The following is a 12,027-nucleotide window of genomic DNA, read 5'->3' on the forward strand; positions in this document are numbered from 1 at the left end:
ACGTAGCAGCTGAAGATTAAATGACAGCTGAAGACCTACAGCCACTGCCCCCACTGAAGCCATGGAGACCAAGAAAGCCTAGAGCAATCATCTAGGTAGTGGGTAAGTCTGTAATCTTAATTGATACACATGCCATTTAGAATATATCTCCCGCTATAAATTATCCTTCTCAGATACCTGATATTGATGACTAACTGTAGCTTTAATCACAGCAAGCTTACCTCTTTCTCCCTCAAGGCCCCAGCTATCTTTTTAGTTCTCTTCATAAGTAAAAAAATCAGGCCTCAGGCCTCACTTTCCTAGAGCTACTAGGTCTTCAGCTGAGAACGACAGTTTACCTTGCTACCAGGCTCTGAAAAGAGATAAACTCGCAAAACAGGTTTCAAAATAACATTTTCCTGTTCCTTTATTCAAAGGGACTTGCTTCACAATGACTGCTCTCAGACTCAACGATATCTGTCTCATGGTAAATGTTTGGATAGGAAATGTTTAACATTTATCTAAGTTGTAAGGGTTTAAAAAAGTGTTTTAAGATGTGTAAATGCAAGTTATAAAGGTTTAAGGAAGAGATTTAAGGTATTTAAATGCAAGTTGTAAAGGCCTAATGCAAGTTATTAAGGTATATGAAAAATAAAAGTTTCCTGTTTCTTTCCTTGCTATGTTATTGCTATACTAAAACTTACAATGTTCCAAATTCCAACATCAGTCAATGGAGTTCTGATAAAGCACTGAGTACTATTATCAGTCACAAGTGCATGGTTTCAAATTTCCATTGGTTGTCTTCTAAAAATTGGCTTAAAAATGCTTCTCAATTGCGTTAACATCTCTGCCCAACCTATATATCCAGCCCTCTGGAGAGAGTGTTAATGCTTTTAACCCAAAATCACTTTTGGATTACCAAGCTTTCACTGTGAGGCGTGAGTCTACAATGTGGACCAGTATAGATTACAAACAGTGATAACACATGTAAAACTTTTAACTCTTTTCACAAACTAGAAAAAAAATTCTTGTAAGCCTCAGGGAATCAACTTGAATCCACTCTAAACGATCTCTAGATAAGTACTCCTAAATTTCCCCACTTGCCTATTCCTGAGGGTGGGTTCTCTCACTCCTCTGATCTTGGGACTCCCCTCTGCTGACTACCAGGACCCTGGGTCTAGAAGTTTCAAATGTAAACTCAAGATAAAATTTTTCCCTAAACTCCTTAACGTTGCCTTCTTTCCCTAATATGTATCTGTTCCAGCAGATTTCTAATCAACCAAAGATTGCAAACTGCTCTAAAGTCTCACCCTAGGTGCTTCTGATAGAATTTCTAACCAGCCCAAGCCTCTGCATCCTTGATGGCTCAAAATCATCTAGTCCCAGCTGGTCCAGCCTCACGAAGTGCTCCAGTGCAGCTTGCACCTTCCTAGCCCCAGATGGTCCCACGTAGCCTGGATAGCAAGTGAAATAGCCTGCTCTTCCTGACCTTGGCCAGCATTCCAGCTTTCTTGGGTCCCCAACAACAATGCCCAATGTCATCAGAAGTAGTCATAGTAAAGATTGTGTCACCCCTTGTCATTTATTATCAACAAACAGGCTGGAATGTTAGGTCTCAAACCTGGAAAAACTGACTAACTGAGGTGCCTATTTAACATATCAAAGTAGACCTGACAGGCAGGTTTTCTCAGCATCCCTCAGTCCCTACCTGTAGGGGAAGCTGTAGCCACACCTACTTAGGGGCTGGCTACAGATGTGCCTGACCACGCTTGCGAGGGTGTGGTCAGGATGATGTAGAGCGATACTGGGAGGGACTTCGTGCTCTCTTTCAGTTTCACTTTGGTACTTGCTGGACAGACTGCTGCCATGCCGACTGGCTAGGTTGCTCTGTAGGTAAGGCTTTTCCCTATTAAATACCCTGATATTTTTACCTGACTCTGTATTGGTAATTTCCCACTATACCTACCCATTGTAGGATATGGCTCCTGAATTTATCCTGATGGTGAGGATCAACTGTGCTCTGAAGAAGTTGACACCCCCAGAAAACAGGAAGCAGCATAAAGAGCACATCACCCTAACACCTACCTTACAAATCACCCCTTCCTATTTCCATATCTTTTATAATAAACAAAAGGAAGGAATGTTGGGCATGCTAAGAACTGCCAAAAGTCCTTTGCCCACATTTCAGGACCAGGTTCTTCCCCACCCTCAGTGACTCAGCATCAACTGATTGTCAATGCAACCCATTACTACTATTGCTATATTTTCCCTATGTATATGCTCCGTACCCATATAAAGCTTGCCATCATGGCCTGGCCTGTCACTGTCACTATTCCCATTCAGAAGGAGCCATTTTGTCCCCCCCCCAATAAATTTCTTGCATGAGGTCTGTCGCATGATGTGAATTTTGTGGCATTCCTTGGCCCTGGTCACCAAGATACTCGTTCACTGCAAAACCTTTTCAATTTTTACTTTACCCGGAGAAGCAAACGAAAAACAAACAGATATGAACTATAATGTTAGATGCTAACCATTGTTAGAGACAAACCATTTTTGTCTTATTTGCTTTTTGTTGTTGTGATAAACACAACAATTTGATGAAGAAAAGTTAAAGGCTTACATGTTACAGTTCATCATTGAGGAAAGCCAAGTCAGGCAGGCACCTAGAGTCAGGAACTGAAGCATAGATTATGGGAGATTGCTGCTCGTTAGCTTGCTTTCCTTGGCTTGCACCAATACCATTCTTATATACCTCAGGATCACCTGCCTAGGGGTAGGGCCACCTACAGTGGCCTGGGCCCTCCTGTATTAGTCATCAATCAAGGATATAATCTAGAGACATCCCACAGACCACACTGATGAAGGAAGTTCCTCAACAGTTAACTCTAGTTTGTGTCCAACTGACAAAAACTAACCAGCACTCACTTATACATCATTTATACTTTGTAGATATGGTGCTCTGTGTCCTGTGGCTCAGGTGGTTGAAAGCTTGCCTAGCATACATGAAGTCCTGGCTTAGAACCACCACATAAAAATGACTGCAAGTGTCTGCAATACCATCTCAACCAGTTTCTCCAGGGACAGCCAGCTAGGCCTGACCTTAACTTGTCCCCCAGTTAGTTACTGAAGAGGGTATGCTCCCATGTTCACCATCCCAAAGTCCACACACTGCAGATACTCCACAAACAGCTGCCCTATCATCATGCTGGGAAGACATCCTTTGCTGGGACTTTGAGAGATTAGACAGCAAAAGGGGACAGGATCCAAAGCAGAATACTTTATGATAAAACTATTAGTAATTTACTCTCATCTCCTATATTGTCTACATTTTTCTTTATTTTTACATTTTAATTAAAATATAATTACATGATTTCCTTCATTGCCTTTCCTCCCTCCAACCCCCCCATGGTCCCTTCCTTCAACCCTTCTTATGTCTTTCCTACTCTCAAATGAGTAGCTTATTTTTCCTTGGTTATTATCAATATAATGTATTTTCTATTATCTATCTATCTATCTATCTATTTGTGTATGTGGTCATCCCTAAAGTCATATACACCCAAACAACAAAACTCTAATTTAAACAAGAATTTAGAAATGGGGTGGGTGTGGTTTTCCCTCTTCTAAATGGGCTCTGCTAGTCTTAATTGCTCCATTTACTTCCTTTCCCCACAGCTTTGGTAGTTGGGCATAATAACATGACTGTGGAACTATCTGTTGTTACCAGCCTCATTTTTCCTAAGTCCTAAGTTCAGAGTGTGGGCACTGGTGACAAAAGTCATGTGATTCCCTTCCCTAGCTTAGCCCATCACATATGCCTTTATAACAGCCTCTTCTTTACCTTTTATGGCTTAGGATGTGCAGTAGAAATGGATTGGAACCCTTGTACCTGCTCTTACTTGAAAGATCTCATGGCTTTGTTCTATATGAGCTCTTTGATGCCCTTGCTATTTAAGAGAAATGAAAACGTGTGTCTTTAAGTGTCTGGCTGATATACGGATGCCATTCCAATGCTGCAGATGCTCTCTGCTGTACCTGTGAATTAGTTACTAGTTTCCTTTCCAAAAGTCACAAAGAACAATTTCTAGTATCTAAACTTGGGAATGATTGCAGAGCAGTGTGTATCTGTCTTCAATAATCTACCTCAGTGAGCAACTTTAAGCATCTATGTCCTCTATGTAACATGCTAGGAAGGTTCTGGGCTGAAGTAAGGAGTGTGCTACCCCCTGAGAGGCTCCGGTAGGAAACAGCTCCTCTAACTAAAAGTCAACTGTTCAGACTGTCATGGAGCAGTAGGATGAAGGTGTCCCAATAGCAGAGACATAGGAGGTTCCATGGACGAGCATCAGTAGCAAGGCCTGGAAGGATAGGTGGGGTTTTGATCACCCAGGAAAGGATTGGAACAACAGAGGCTTATCAATGGGGAGCTGCTGGTGTCTTCAGGGCGGGAGGGGGGGAAGGAAGATGCAATTATAGGTGGGAAAGAGATTTCATTTCTGTAGCCAGACAGGCAGAGCGCCTCGGGCACAGACTGGGAAGACTACAGTCCCTCCCCACAGCAGTGGCTTCTCCATGCTCTTTCTAGGCGCAGTCTTCCCATCAGCGAAGCTTGCATCAGAATAGCCTTCATAGGAGGTTCTCATTCTGGGAAGGTGTGTGCCAATTTTGAGTGGAGACCCACCATAGCTGTAAGGCAATCTCAAATTGTATCACAAAACAACAGCTGCAAAAACCAAATAGGCGTGCATCTTCACACATTTGGGGGCAGGAAGAATATACTGGTGCTCAGACATCGGATCTGGAGAAAGAATAGGGAACTGTTTAGACTTCAGATCTGGGAGCAAAAATAGAAGTGTTCAGATGTTGACAATGAGGAGAAAGTATACAATTGCTCAGATGTCAGACCTGGGGAGACAGGGCAGTTTCATTGTGGTGTTTTGGTTTTTGTTGTTGTTTTGTTTTGTTTTGTTTTTACTCTTGATTTTAATGAATGGCTTTCAGGTTTTAGTATGTAGAGTGATTTTGATAAATAGTTTGTGTCACCTTAAGTCATTTGTAATCCTATAACTTGAGAGACTCAGGCTGGAAGACCATGTTCAAAACCAGTCTGGGCTATAATAGCAAGACCCTATCTCAACAAATTAAATAGAAAAAAAAACCTGTTTGCTTCTATTCCTATGCTATTATTAAGAATATCTCAACTAAGCAAAACAAAGAGAAGTGCAATAAACACTTGTTCACCACACCAGTGGTCTCTAATTTGGCATAGTTTGCCTTAGTATCTCCCTTGAAAAGCTCAATCTGGTATTTCTGCCATTCTTATTCTTATTCTCTATTAGCATAGATGAATTCTACTTCTTGAGTTTGTCAGTCCTCACAATAACAACTGTGAATAAAAAAAATCAAATCATATACAAATTGGTTTGTGACCATTGTTTGGGGATTCTGGATCCTGGTCTGTCACACTAACAGCAAATAGTGGGCTCCAGCTAAGAATTCCCAGCCATCATCCTGAATTGTCAGACCTCAGGCAAGATTTTGAAGCCACTGAAGCTTTGGTTTCTGCATCCTTTTAATCACTGCAGTAAGACCAGCCAGGCATCTCAAGACAGTTGGGAAGGTCAAGGAGAGAATCCACCTGTAAAACACACAATGTGGGAGCTGCAGAGATGGAGGGTCCTGAATTGCCATGGTTATTATTACCGGGCTATTGTTATGATGAATTTTTAGCTCCCTTGTTTCTGTGTGCTGCCCAGCATCCACGATCAGCATTGGAGACTCAGAACATCCTCCCCATGGCTCTGTTGACACCACATTCTCCAATGAGGACTGAGTTATGACTCCTCTGCTTGCTGCATAGAAAATGCTCTCTTCCTGCTCTGCTGATGTATTGTAACAATCCCTCAAATTACACCAGGAAGCGGGGAGCTGGTTGTTAATATTTAGATCAGGTGTCTGGGACTTCCGTGGTGTGATCATTTGCTTTAAATTTTTTAAAGTATGCAAATGCAGTGTGTAGGTGCTGCGGGCCTCCCATCCCTGCTGGCTGCTCCCCTGCCTTGTAAGAATTTATTGTTTTTAAACATAGGAAACATTTTACAGTGTGATCATAAGTCACTCATAAACATGGTGCGGTTGATGTGCACATGGTCAGAAGGCCTCCAGAATCATCTGTTAACATTCTGGTCTTCTCCTTGTTCTTATAAAACTTTGAACAGGGCGTAGGGGGAACTCTGCATTTGAAACAGAGTGTTTCAGGGTGCTTGAGCAAACACATGAAGTCATGTGAATTTCACGTTTGTGAAAGTGTCTACTCATATATCTAAAATAAAAGCCAAAGGAAATTAAGGGTAATTTAGCCCACGCAAACTTATACAACTGCTGTGCTCTGAGAAGGTTCAATTGCAGTTCTGAAAACAACCAAATGACACAACCTCTGAGTGAAACTCCTTCGGATCTGCTTTAGGTACTTTTCGGTTCAGTTATATTTCTAATTACCTTTTTTAAAGTTTTATAATACTGTAATGTCTATTCTTGGTTGTCATCTTGACTATATCTGGAATGAACTGTAATCCAGAAATGGAGGGCACACTTATGATCCGAACTTTGGGGCAAGAAGAGCCTGGATGACACACGCCTTTAATCTAGACCTTGAGGCTGGAAGGCACACCTTCCATCTGGGCTACACCTTGGTCTGGAAGGACAATGGAAGAAGGAAGGAGGTAAATTTCCTCCTCACCCTTACCCTAGCCTTGCCAGAACATCTATTTCCTTCCCTGGAATTGAAGCCTACTTCATTGGGATTCCAGCATATATAGAAAACTAGCCGAGACACCCAGCCTCACGGGACTGAGCAAGTCTAGATTCTTGAACTTTCCATTCACAGTCACCCATTGTTGGTTTAGATGGACTGCAGCCTATATAGCATTCCCATAAATTCATATAGTTTATATATTTTGTTAATATATATACACACATTCATTCCATAAGTTCTGTGACTCTAGAGAACCCTGACTAATACAAATACTTTTACATTTGCAGGGAAATTGAGAAGCTAGGACAAAGAAATTCCACACCCTCGCTCACCTCCAGTTTTTCTGTGATTCATACCCTAGACGGTTGACATGTTATGGTAACAAGATCAACAGTGATGGCATTAGAAGCTGAGATCTGTATTCTCTTATGTCCTTGGATTTCACCTACCATCCTTTTTGTGTTCCAAGATTCTATTGTGAGTTCCACATTAGATTCCCGTTTCTCTAGGTATTTCTTGGTTTGTGGTAGTTTCTCAGATTTACTTTTGATGACTTTGACAGTTTCAAGGTCTTTACATCTTATTTGCATCATTTATCAGTCTTTCCACTTGTACTTTTTGTTGTTGTTGTATAATAGGACCCCAGAGCTTAGTAGGCTCCTAGACTTTAGCAAAACTGACTCCGTGACTTAAGTGCCATTCAGGCCATGAAACTCAGACTGTAGACAGCACCACCTATAAAATGAAAACAAAGGTCTAAACCATCAAAGTCCATAGTTTGGGAAAGTCTGTAAAAACCTTGTGTTTTAGCTTCTCTCTAACTGTTCTTGTTAACTGAAAATTGTCAACCCAGGATTGTGTGTGTGTGTGTGTGTGTGTGTGTGTGTGTGTGTTTTAAAGCTCACTCTGAGAAAGGCTTGGGGGTTACACTGGGATCCTAAACACCCTGTGTAGTTGTCAATAAGATGATAAAGACTTTTTATTAGCTAAAACCCATATCTAAGCAGTCTTCTCTGGTGGATACCTCACAACATTTCTTGTTTTGTTTTGTTTAAACAGGATCTTGCTATGTAGTCATCTGGCCTGAAACATCAGGAGCTCTGACCTGAGCCTCCAAGCCCTGAGATTACCAGTGTGCACCATGCCTTATCAGTTCCAAACACTCTTAGAAAACTGGAAGCCCTGGTGTCCTGAGACACTACAGATGGCCTTTGCAGAGATGTGTATTCTAATGTCAAAGCAGCAGTAATTGGCTAGTAGTTCTTTTTACAAATGTGCTTGTGCTGAATAATAGATTAGGGCGTTTCTATACAAAATTGCTTTCTAGTAATTAGATATTTTGTGATGTGTTATATAACCCTGATTTTCAATTTACTTAAAATTACAGTTTACTGCAATTATAAATATAATCTGTTTACACTGGATCAATCTGGTAGCTATTATGCAATGTGGGTACAATTACCATCACCCTGTATTCACGTCCTCCTCACCCTGTGCAAACAAACATACCAACTGCCAAAAATCTATAGTGTGTGTGTGTGTGTGTGTGTGTGTGTGTGTGTGTGGCAGTAGGGGGGGGTGTTCCTAGAGGGGCAAGAGGATAGAAGGCATTCCATACTCCTGTTCTCTCGCTTCCATGTCATGAAATTCCAAACCCTACAGCCAGTACCAGGGCCTTTGTCCTTGAATGGAGCTCTCAGGTCTTCACAGTCCAGTGACCTCCTTCTGTCAATTGTTTAAAATTACTCACTGAGCAGTTTCTCTGTTACAAGTTCTTTGTGAATGGGTCAAACACTTGTCTCTGTCTTCATGGATAAACCTGGACAAGGAGAGAGACTCAGAGCAAATCAATCAGTAAAGACTTAGCACAAGATAGCTGTTCCCTAAGCTGGGAAGAGTCCCTTGATTTGCTATGATTCCATTTTCATCCCTGTGTTAGCTCTCCACAGCTGTTCCAAATACCTGACTGGCTCAATGTGAGAAGAGGAAAAACTCACTTTTACTCATGGTTTTGGAGGTCACAGTGCATTGTCTGTTGTGCCCACGGCTATGAAGCCTGTAGTTGGGGTGGACTATCTTTGTATGAAGGAACATTAAGCTGAGTAAAATTCTGTCCATTTTCTGGTAGAATACAAAATGAAAGGATGAAAGGAGTCAGCATCCACATGGCTCCTCTAACCTCATGCCCTTGTGACTCAGAGGCCTCCCATCAGCCTGTGGGCTGTGAACCAGGCAATGCTGCCTGCTTTTGGGATGGCATGAGTAGTTGCTGCAGAAGAACAGAGTAGTTGAAGACAGGAATGGATGTTTCCCCAAAGACACAGAAACACTAGAAAATGTAAAATCAGTGAGTTGAAGAAAAATTCATAGTGGTTTCTCTACCACTTACCAGTTCCCAAATAAACATCCAGAGGCTTAATATTAATTATAATAGTAATGTTAATTAATATATTAATGTTGATTATAATTGTTTGGCCAATGGCTCAGGCATATTACTGACTACCTCTCATAACTAAATCAATCCATTTTTACTAATCTATGTTTCATCATATGGCTGTGGTTTAGTGGTAATGTTCTGGCATTTTATTCCTTTGTTGGCTACATGGTATTTCTCCAACTCCACCTTCTTTCTGTCTGTATCTCTGTTTGGATTTCCCACCTAGCTATATTCTGCCCTGCCATTGGTCAAATCAGCTTTATTCATTAACCAATAAAAACAACACATATTTGCAGCATACAGAAGGACATCCCACATCATCTCTCCTTTTTTGTCTAAATAAAAAGGAAGATTTTAACTTTAACATAACAAAACAGGTATCAAGCAAGAATTATAGTTACAATATTTAGTCTATTTGTATTTGGCAAAATTAAAAGAAAATACTCTAGCATCTATCCTATCTTTGTGAGTCTAAAATTTTATATCTAATTTATATTTTATCATAACTAAGGAAAACTATAACTATCTGTCTTCATCTTCATCAAAGACCCCAGAAGGATATTACATTACCTAAGTAAACAGGAGGTGCATTGTAAGTAACTTACAAAATTCTAGAAATGACAGAGATAGCTGCTTAGACAGTCATCAAAGATCTTCTGTAACATTGGAGCTGGAGTGTGTGGCAGATTTTTCAGTGAAGCAGGAAATTTAAAACTGTCTTGCTTATATTGGCAGTTTGTCAGTCATTTTCTTTTGTGCCCTGTAGAATGTCTGGCAGGCTCTTCCATGAAGCAGGAACTGTTGTAATTTAAGAAAAGCAGCACTCCAGAGAAAGATGCCATGAGACAGGGTTCAAGTAGAGGGAATTTTATTAGGGAAAGAGATCATAAAAAGGGGAAAGGGGAGGGGGAACCAGCCTCTAGAGACAGAAACAGCAGGAGAGAGGAAAGAGAGTGAGAGACAGGAAAGAGGAAGAGAGAGGTAGAGAGAGAAAGAGAGTACAGCAGAAAAAAAACAATGGAATCTTGAAATTGGCAGGCAAATGGATGGAACTAGAAGAAACCATCCTAAGTGAGGTAACCCTGTCACGGAAAGACAAACGTAGTATGTACTCACTCATATATGGATATTAGATCAAAGGATTACCAGCCTACAATCCACACCTTCAGAGAAGCTAGGAAACAAGGAGGAGCATAAGAGAGACATACACAATCAACCAGTGAAGGGGAAAGGGACAAGAGCCCCTGAACAAATTGGGAGCATGAGGGGAGGGGGAAGGGAGGGAGGAGAAAGAGGAGGGGATAAGAGGAGGGTGGAGGAGAACATGAGGCATCAGGAAGATTAAGTGGGGAGAGGAATAGAGGAGAGCAAGAAAAGAGACACATCAGTAGAGGGAGCCACTATAGATTTAAAGAGAAATGTGGCACTAGGGAATTGTACAGAGATCCACAAGGATGACCCCAACTAGGAATCTAAGCAATAGTGGAGAGGCTACCTTAAATGCCCTTCCCCTATAGTGAGAATGATGACTACCTTAAATGACATCCTAGAGCCTTCATCCAGGAGCTGATGGAAGCAGAAGCAGAGATCCACAGGTAAGCGCTGAGCCAAACTCCTGGAATCCAGTTTCAGAGAGGGAGGACTGATGAACAAAGGGGTCAAGACCATGCTGGGAAAACCCACAGAAACAGCTGACCTGAGCAAATAAGAACTCATGGACCCCAATCTGACGGCTGGGGTCCAAACCAGGCCCCCTGAACATGGGAGTACTGGGCAGTCTATGGGGCCTCTGGTGGTGGAATCAGGATGTATCCCTAGTGCACAAATGGACTTCAGGGGCCCATTTCCCATGGAGGGATACTCTCTTAGCCTAGATACACAGGGGAGGGACTAGCCCTTGCCCCAAATGATTTGACAGATTTTTATGACCCCCTCATAGAAGGCCTCACCCACCCTGGGGAGTGGATGGGGGATGGGATAGGGGTGTTGGTGGGGGTCATGGGAGGATGGGAGGGAGAGGGAACTGGGATTGATATGTAAAATAAGATTGTTTCTAATTTAAATAAAATTTATAAAAGAGAGAGGGAGAAAAGGATGGGAGATGGGCTCCCTGTGCATATTCACTACGTTCCCTTTTAGCAGGGAACATAGTGAATATGCACAGGTGGTGCTTCTAGTGGCTGCAGCTGAGGGAGTATCCTGTCAGAACCCCAAGGACCAGCCAGTACAGATGCCTGAATACTAATAGGAACCCCGTCTTGTTTTGGCAAGTTCAGCTGTCATTTTTCAATGGGTCCTGTATGTCCAGTTTATACAACATACAGTCAAGCAGTCCAGGCAAGAGCAGTTTTTTGTTCAAATGGCTAGTTTTGCCACATTGAAAGCAAACTCCATATGGAGTTTCTTCAGTGCCTAATTGGTGCTGCCAAGAGCAGATGTGTCTCACTGTCGAGAAAACATTTTAAATGCCGTATTATGTAGGTCTTTGAAGTGTTTGAAGATTACCTATCCATTTGAAAAAAATATCTCTGTATATCTAGAAAACCTAACTAACATGACTGTAAGTTTGATTATTATAGATGACTATTAATTTGTATTTCTTGACTACACATCATATTTTAGAATGAGCTGCATAAACATAATCCCTTAAACAAGAGTAGAAATATACATATAGTACAACAAGGTTGACCTTAAATTTGTGTCAATAAACCAAAATTCATACCAATGTATTCATTTCTATATCATATCTTCCTTTTTACTTTAGAAAGAGATTGACTGTGACCATTAACTATTTATATCCAACCCCCTTTAAATGAAAACAAACTACTTCCTGTTGATTGGGGGCACTGGTAATATTATA

General features: G+C 41.4%; 1 long non-coding RNA gene across 1 annotated transcript; it reads left to right on the forward strand.

Annotated features, from left to right (window-relative positions):
- Positions 1 to 1,830: 1,830 nt before the first annotated feature.
- LOC113834961 lies at positions 1,831 to 8,154 on the forward strand. The gene is made up of 3 exons (XR_003484029.2): positions 1,831 to 1,868; positions 7,018 to 7,207; positions 7,790 to 8,154. It is a non-coding gene; the product is annotated as an uncharacterized LOC113834961 (long non-coding RNA).
- The last annotated feature ends 3,873 nt before the right edge of the window (positions 8,155 to 12,027 follow it).

This window comes from Cricetulus griseus, chromosome 3 (genome assembly GCF_003668045.3).
Source record: "Cricetulus griseus strain 17A/GY chromosome 3, alternate assembly CriGri-PICRH-1.0, whole genome shotgun sequence".
Classification (NCBI taxonomy): Eukaryota; Metazoa; Chordata; class Mammalia; order Rodentia; family Cricetidae; genus Cricetulus; species Cricetulus griseus.